At 40.9% G+C, this 9,135-nt stretch overlaps 1 pseudogene; it reads right to left on the bottom strand.

Moving 5' to 3' along the window:
- Positions 1-453: 453 nt before the first annotated feature.
- On the bottom strand, positions 454-553 carry LOC127133739 (uncharacterized; annotated as a pseudogene).
- Between the last annotated feature and the right edge of the window lie 8,582 nt (positions 554-9,135).

The raw sequence follows: 9,135 nt of genomic DNA, 5'->3' as shown, positions 1-9,135 counted from the left end.
CGTGCTGCAAACAATCTCCCTCCTATAGAACTTCCTGATTTCAAAAACCTTTTTCCTTCGATAACCGAGATGGCAGAACCAGCTCGTGCTCTTAGAGATTACGCCGCTCCATCGCAAGATGAGCCGCATTCAAGTATTGCTCCGCCCGCAATCGAAGCAAACAACTTCGAACTTAAACCTTCGCTGTTGCAGGCAGTGCAACAGAACCAATTCTCTGGAAATCCTACCGAGGATCCAAACCTTCATTTATCCGTATTTGTCCAATACGCTGATACTGTTAAAGCTAATGGTGTCACTTCAGAGGCAATTCGACTTCGTCTTTTCCTTTCTCATTAAGAGATAGCGCTAGAAGATGGCTTCAATCTCTCCCTTCCAACTCAGTCACCACATGGAACGAGTTGAAGAAAGTTTTTCTTGCCCGATACTTTCCGCCAAGCAAAACAGCTATGTTAAGAGCCCAGATAAACGGATTTAAACAGAAAGACAACGAGTCTCTTTTCGAAGCATGGGAAAGATACAAAGACATGATGAGACTTTGCCCACACCATGGTTTGGAAGACTGGTTAGTAATTCACACATTTTATAATGGTCTCTTATACAACACAAGGTTAACAATAGACGCCGCTGCAGGTGGTGCATTAATGAACAAACCTTATGCTGATGCTTACCAGCTTATCGAGAGCATGGCCCAAAACCACTATCAGTGGGGAACCGAACGAACAACGGTGGAAAAACCTCAAACGAAAACTGGCATGTACGAGATAAGTAACTTTGATCACGTTAACGCAAAAGTGGATGCTTTGGTCCAGAAAATTGAAAGTCTAAACATATCACCTCCAGCCGCCGTGGTTGCTATAACTCAGAATTGCGAGGTCTGTGGAATCCAAGGCCACACTCCTACGGACTGTCAACTCTTGACAGGAATCCAAGCAGAGCAAGTAAACTATGCTCAAGGAAGCCCCTATTCGAACACCTATAACTCAAATTGGAAGAACCATCCAAACTTTTCATATAAGAGCAATAACGCTTTGTACGCACCTGGACAGTCTCCAAATCAAGCCCCAGCTATACCTCCGGGATATCAGAAACCGAACCCATCCATGCCTAATAATAACGCCCCTAGGAAATCCAACTTGGAAATCATGATGGAAAACTTTATAGCTTCCCAACAACAAACCAATAAAGATTTCTTAAACCAGAATGTACACACTGGCGAACAACTTAAACAACTAGCAAGCAAAGTAGATGCCTTGGCTACCCATAACAAAATGCTGGAAACACAAATATCACAAGTAGCCCAACAACAAGCACCTACTGCTGCCCCAACTGGTACATTCCCTGGACAGCCCCAACCTAACCCGAGAAGCCACGCTCATGCAATTATATTAAGAAGTGGAACGGAAGTGGAAGGACCGTCTGATCCAAGGATAGAAAACCAAAACCCTAAGAAATCAACTGAGGAAAGTGAACCTAAGGAAAAGGAAGAGAGTAATAAGGAAACCCTAGAAAAGAAGGAACCTTATGTACCTCCACCACCTTACAAACCACCTATACCTTACCCTCAAAGGCTTGTTAAAACCAAAGATGCGGCCAATTTAGAAAATTTGTTGATCTCCTTAAACAATTAAACGTTACAATTCCGTTCACCGAAGCTATTACGCAGATGCCCTCATATGCTAAATTCTTAAAAGAAATCCTTTCTAATAAGAGGAAACTTGAGGATAGCGAAACCGTTACACTCCCTGCCGAATGTAGCGCTATAATCCAAAACATGCCCCCTAAACTCAAGGATCCAGGTAGTTTCTCTATACCCTGTCACATAGGAAAATTTGTCATGACAAAGCCTTATGCGATTTAGGAGCCGGAATTAGCGTGATGCCTTTATCCATATGTAAGAAACTGGAAATGGGAGAATTAAGACCAACCAAAATGTCTGTGCAACTAGCAGATCGTTCCATCAAATATCCTGTAGGAATCCTTGAAAACGTTCCCGTACGCATAGGTCAATTCTACATTCCCACTGATTTTACAATTATGGACATTAGAGAAGATGATATTACACCCATTATACTGGGAAGACCATTCTTAGCAACTGCCGGTGCAATCATAGATGTAAAACGAGGACGACTCACCTTCGAAGTAGGTGAAGAGAAAATTGAATTCATTCTTTCCAAATTCTTGAAAGCACCTGCAATAGAAGATACATGTTACTTCATGGATATCATCGATGAATGCATAAAAGAAGCAGAGTTAGAAGAAGACAAATCATCTGACTGCCTTGTAGAAGATAGATCTAACCAATGTTTAGCAATAACACCGGATCCTACGCAATGTCTTAACAAACCAACCCCTGACCTGAAAACACTTCCCAAAAATCTGAGATATGAATTCCTAGACTTAGAACTTGAACGACCTGTGATAGTTAATGCAGACCTAGGAAGACTCGAAACAGAAAAACTCCTACATATCTTAAGGAAGTATCCAACCGCACTAGGGTACCACATCACCGATCTTAAAGGAATAAGTCCTTCTATTTGTATGCACCGCATCATGTTAGAAGAAGACTGTAAAACCTCTAGGGAACACCAGAGAAGACTAAATCCGATCCTGAGTGAGGTAGTAAAGAAGGAAATAACCAAGTTATTGGAAGCGGGTATTATATATCCTATATCTGATAGCAAATGGGTTAGTCCTGTGCACGTTGTACCGAAGAAAGGAGGCATAACCGTTATTGAAAACGAAAAAGGGGAAACTATAACTAAACGAATCGAATCAGGATGGAGAATTTGCATTGATTATAGGAAACTAAACAAAGCAACCCGAAAAGATCATTTCCCTTTACCATTCATTGACCAAATGTTAGAACGATTAGCAAAACATTCACATTTCTGTTATCTAGACGGTTATTCAGGCTTCTTTCAAATACCAATTCACCCTGATGACCAAGAAAAGACAACGTTCACGTGCCCTTTTGGTACCTTCGCTTATAGACGAATGCCGTTTGGTCTGTGTAATGCCCCTGCAACCTTTCAAAGATGCATGATGGCAATTTTCGCCGACTTTCTCGAAAACATCATGGAAGTATTTATGGATGACTTTTCTGTATACGGACAAAGTTTCGAAGAATGCCTTGAAAACCTGGAAAGAGTTCTTGAGCGATGTGTAAAAGTAAACTTAGTACTTAATTGGAAAAGTGCCACTTTATGGTACAAGAAGGGATTGTTTTAGGACACATCATCTCGAACAGAGGAATTGAAGTAGACAAAGCCAAAATAGAGGTAATCGAAAATCTTCAACCCCCAAGAACCGTGAGAGAAGTACGAAGCTTTTTAGGACACGCCGGTTTTTACCGACGATTCATCAAAGACTTCTCTAAGATAACTAAACCTTTAACCGGACTGTTGATGAAAGATGCCGAATTCATATTCGACGATAACTGTTTAAAAGCATTTCAAACGCTTAAGCAAGCATTGATCTCCGCACCCATAATGCAGACACCAGACTGGAATGAACCATTCGAAATAATGTGCGATGCCAGCGATTATGCTGTAGGTGCTGTTTTAGGACAACGAAAGGATAAAAAGCTTCACGTTATATATTACGCAAGCAGAACCCTGGATGAAGCGCAAATGAATTACGCCACTACCGAGAAAGAACTCCTAGCAGTGGTATTTGCGCTAGATAAATTTCGTTCTTACTTGGTCAGAGCTAAAATAATAGTTTACACTGATCACGCTGCTATCAAGTACCTTTTAACAAAAAGGATGCTAAACCTAGACTCCTAAGATGGATCTTGTTGCTACAAGAATTCGACTTAGAAATCAAGGACAAGAAAGGAACTGAAAACGTAGTAGCAGACCACCTCTCTAGACTTGAGAACCTTGAACCGGAAAGAACATCAATTAATGATGATTTCTCGTACGACAAACTTATAGCTACTTTGGAAGAGAACAACTCCGACATGCAAGTAGAAACCACCTTAGCTATATCTGCCACACCATGGTACGCTGATCTCGTCAATTATTTAGCTGCCGGAATAGTCCCACCTACTTTATCTTACCAGCAGAAGAAACGATTCTTCTACGACATAAAACACTATTACTGGGATGATCCCTTACTTTTCAAAAGAGGCCCCGATGGTATTTTCCGTCGGTGTATACCCAAAGAAGAGGTAGAAAATATAATCCAACACTGCCACTCCGCTCCTTATGGTGGACACACAAGTACATCCAAGACCTGCTCTAAAATCCTACAAGCCGGCTTTTATTGGCCAACTATATGGAAGGACGTACATGCGGCTATTAAGGAATGTGACAGATGTCAACGCACGGGAAACATATCTAGACGTGACGAGATGCCACAAAAAGGTATTTTGGAAGTAGAGATCTTCGACGTGTGGGGAATAGACTTCATGGGACCTTTTCCATCCTCTTTCGGTAACAAATACATACTCGTGGCAGTTGACTACGTATCAAAATGGATCGAAGTTGTAGCCTCCCCAACAAACGACACCCGAGTAGTAACTAGACTCTTTAAGAATATAATATTTCCGAGATTTGGCATCCCAAGAATAGTAGTCAGTGATGGTGGATCGCACTTTATATCCAAGGTACTCGAAAAATTACTATTTAAATATGGAGTGAGACATAGGATAGCGACACCTTACCACCCTCAAACCAGTGGACAAGTGGAAGTGTCTAACAGAGAAATCAAGCAAATACTAGAAAAAACGGTCGCCACTTCAAGGAAAGATTGGTCATTGAAATTACCAGAAGCTTTATGGGCATACCGAACTGCTTATAAAACCCCCATAGGGACGACCCCATTTAAGCTCATTTATGGAAAATCCTGTCACCTCCCAGTAGAATTAGAACATAAAGCCTATTGGGCTATTAGAAATCTGAATCTAAACTATAAAGCCGCCGGTGAAAAGAGAATCCTTGACATAAAATTAGAAGAACTCAGAAGAGAGACGCCTATGAAAACGCCAGAATCTATAAAGAAAGAACAAAACAATGGCATGACAAGCGTATATCAAGGAAAATCTTCAAGCAAGGCGACGCAGTCCTTTTATTTAACTCTAGACTAAAGTTATTCCCGGGAAAACTACGATCCAGATGGTCAGGACCTTTTCATATCACTAACATCTTCCCCAGTGGAGCAATAGAAATTAAAGGCAAATCCACAGAACCGTTTACCGTAAACGGGCAACGTCTAAAACACTATCATTATGCGGAAACCAATGGAGATTCGCAAATCCTACACTTAGACGAAATGCCCCCAGGACCTATAGATTATACTTAACAGTTTCTTTGTCGAGCTTGCGACATTTAAACAAAGCGCTTAGTGGGAGACAACCCACAACTATTTTCTTATTCTATTATTATCATTTTCCTATTTTTTTCCCCTAAATTATTCTTTTAATTTCTGTTTAGTATTAATTCCTGATTTATTTTAATTCAAAAGAAAATATATATATATAATAATTTTTTTCTCCTTTCGGCATTTGGCCAAATCCTGACTAAAACTCATGTTTTCTTTTCTCTAGCTAACACTAACCAGATGGGACATTTTGATCGTATGGGTATCAAATTCAGAGGAACGGCTCAGAAACAAAAGTTTGAAGAACTAGCCACTAGAGAGATGCTACCTAGTTTATATGTTGATGATTGGGCTATGACTGCCCTTGGACTTAGACAAAGTGTCCTGTATTTGCTGAACCAGATAGGATGGGAGACATCCCCTATCCTGAGACATTTCACCGCCTACCGGAGACTCACACTAGAATTCCTTAGCTCATTAATCTATCTACCCAGCCATGGAAAAGGAATTAGCAGAGGTTTTATCCAGTTCAGAATGTTCAATATGGAGTACCAATTTAATATTAGAGACTTTACCAATCTTTTGGGTTTTCCTACCTCCTTTGACACATTCACAGTAAGCCAGGAAGAACTTTTTGAACATAGAGAACTTGAACACTTTTGGGGTAAGCTGACGGGAAATGATGAGCCCGAAGAACATGAGTTTCTCTCTGGAAACATACACAACCCGGCCTTTCGCTATTTCCATAAGATCCTGACCCACACTTTATTTGGGAAGAAGCCAAATAGTACTTCAGTTTCACGTGATGAACTCTTCATCATATTTTGTGCTTCCCAGAACTGTCCAGTAAACGGTGCCACTTTTATGTTAGCTAATTTGGACCACCTTATCCAGGATGAGCGAGCACCCATTAGAATAGGAGGTTTGATAACTATGATAGGTAATGCTATTGGATTACGTCAGCCTATGCTCGACCTAAGCCCTTTTTGTGGCATTACTACTATGAGTATACCCTTCCTCTTCAACACTATGTTTATAGCAAACATAGGGTCTGACGAGTTTGAGCTTATTATTGATAACCAGGTTCTTTGCCTATTCACCATGCCCGATCCTAGGACTAGCATTCATAACCGCAGTAACTGGCTCTACAACCTGAACGAAACTCCCACTCCTGCTAGATCCACTGAATCCATCCAGGACTATGAGATTTGTGATGACTATGAGACTTATGATGACCAGATCCCTCATGCTGAATCTGACCCTCAGACACCATCCGGCTATTATGATATTGACCCTCCTCCTCAGCCTGTTCAGACCGAAGAATCAGCCATATCCGATCTCCGGCATCATATGCCCGGAACTGATTATCACACCGCCATTGAAGCTTTGATGTCAGAACAAGACGCCCTTAGAGGAGAATTTACTAACATGAGACACGAAGTTCTAGGATACATGAGCAGTATGACAAATCAGTTTCACGAGTTGATACATCGTGTTAACTCTTTTGCTCCTCCGGCCAGAGATCGTACAGAGGGATAGAATTTAGTTATTTTTCTAAGTTATTTAGTTTTAAGTTAGATTTTTTCATTAATGTTATTTGAATTCATGTTCACATTTATTTCTCTTTCATTTCATTGTTTTCCTTTCCTGTATTACATTATGATCATTTTATTGAAGCTGTTTATTTAATTTTATTATGCAATAGCTATTATGCTCTACTGTTGCTACCTATGACTTATTATTATGCAAAGCAGATTAAGCATGCACGATAAATTAAATTACAGAATAAACCAATCATAAGCAAAACAAAACAAAATAAATAACAAAAATAAAATCCTTTACCAAAGTGATTCTGTGAAACGCTACTGGAACCTTGCCAAAATGGAATGTGTGACGAGCGTCACACAATCCATAACGGACGGCACGCCAAGTGCCTGTTACGAACGTCACACCCCTGTGACGAGCGTAACACCCTTCAGACTAGTGAACGTTAAGGAGCCGTTGGAGACGAACGTTACACCTTTTTACTTTTTACCTTCCCCATTAATTTCCATTCAACCACACTTAATTACTTTTCAACCACTTCTTCTTTCCAACTTCCAAATTCCTCTCCTATAAATACCCCTCCAAACCTTCCTTCATTCACCACAAACCATTCTCTCCTACCAAATACATTTCTTTTCTTTCCAAATCACCCCTTCAAAATCCATTCATCACAATGGCGGGAAATCAGAATTTTGGAAATATCATCTTCCGATCCGAAGATGAAAATTACCAAAGGGAGCAATTCGAGCGTTTCCAACAGCGAGGCGTCGTTTCCACCAGGTACCCCGATTTAACTTGTTTACAACAATTAGGATTACTCCAAGGTATCGAATGGATGCTCCGTCAAGCCAACTTAACCTTCCTTTGCACTCATAATCAACCCACCTACCCATCCCTAACCTTAGAATTCTTAAGTTCATACGACTACACCACTCCCGCCGGTGAAGACGAATTTTTAACCGGTACCGCAACCTTCCGTATGTTTAACACCGAGTACTCCTTAACCCAAAACCAATTGAGTACCATGCTACAATTTCCCATAGAAGGTATGCTACACCCCAGAATCCCTCCAAACTCAAACTGGAACACAGTTGGCGTTTTCGGCCTTTTTAAGAAAATTTCCGGTATAGATACCTACAACTGGGAAGAGCTCCTTCTCTCCCATATACATAACCCCACTATCCGGTACTTTATCCGCATCTTGCAAAACACCGTTTTTGGAAGACCAAACAACAGCAAGGTCAACTCAAAGGAGCTATTCTTCCTCCAGTGCGTCTTCGAACCAGATACTCAGGTAAACGCCGCCTCCTTTCTATTTCATCATATCCGCACCTTATGTGCTAGAGGTCGGCAACCTTTTATAATTGGTGGATTAATCACCACCATAGCACTTGGCCTAAACCTAGGGGATAAACTCCAAACTTTAGAATCTCTACCTCCCCTATCTATGGATATCAGCTACTGTCGATCCAGCCGCTTGATTAAGAACAGAGTAGGCGGAGGATATTACCTTATGGTGAACAACCAGGCAGTCCCAAGCGTTGTTCTACCAAATATCGCCCTAACTGATGTCACAAACCCCGACCGCCACCTCTATGATCTAAACACTCCCGAAGCCACCGAGCCTTCACAAACAAACCCGCACACAGACGAGTTCGAAGCAATGGAGCAAGGTGATCATCCGCCTACACAACAGTCAGTCCCGCTCAACCCTTCCGGCAATGCAACTGGCCCATCCTCCCAACGTCGTCGACGAAGAAGGCCTGCAACCAACGACGACATCATAGATGCTATTGAGGGTATGCAGGCACAGAATGTCGAGATGATGCAGCTAATGCATCAAATGCAACAACAACAGGATGCTAGGAATGCCATAACCGACCAGCGGTTTACTGAGTTGTTCAGCAGGTTCGACGACTTGGACTTACGTCAGAGATCACCAGGCCCAAGAACCAGAGGCGGAAGACAACCTTAGTTGTAGTTTCTCTTTCCTTTCCATATTGTATTTCATTTCCTTAAAACATTGGGGACAATGTTTAGTTTAAGTATGGGGGGGAAACCATGTTCTTTCTATTTCCATTTCTTCAAGTATGTTATCTTTCCCTTTTCATTGTTATTTCCCTTTCTTATAAAAATAAAAATAAAAAAAATAAAAAAAATAAAAAATTATTATAATATATATTTATTTTAAGTCAAGTCCCTAGTGTGAAAAATTCTTATTATCTATTCCCCTCAAACTTTCATGAGCCACAACAACAAAAATTCAAC

This window comes from Lathyrus oleraceus, chromosome 3 (assembly GCF_024323335.1).
Source record: "Lathyrus oleraceus cultivar Zhongwan6 chromosome 3, CAAS_Psat_ZW6_1.0, whole genome shotgun sequence".
Classification (NCBI taxonomy): Eukaryota; Viridiplantae; Streptophyta; class Magnoliopsida; order Fabales; family Fabaceae; genus Lathyrus; species Lathyrus oleraceus.
This window is presented reverse-complemented; position numbering and strand designations above follow the sequence as displayed.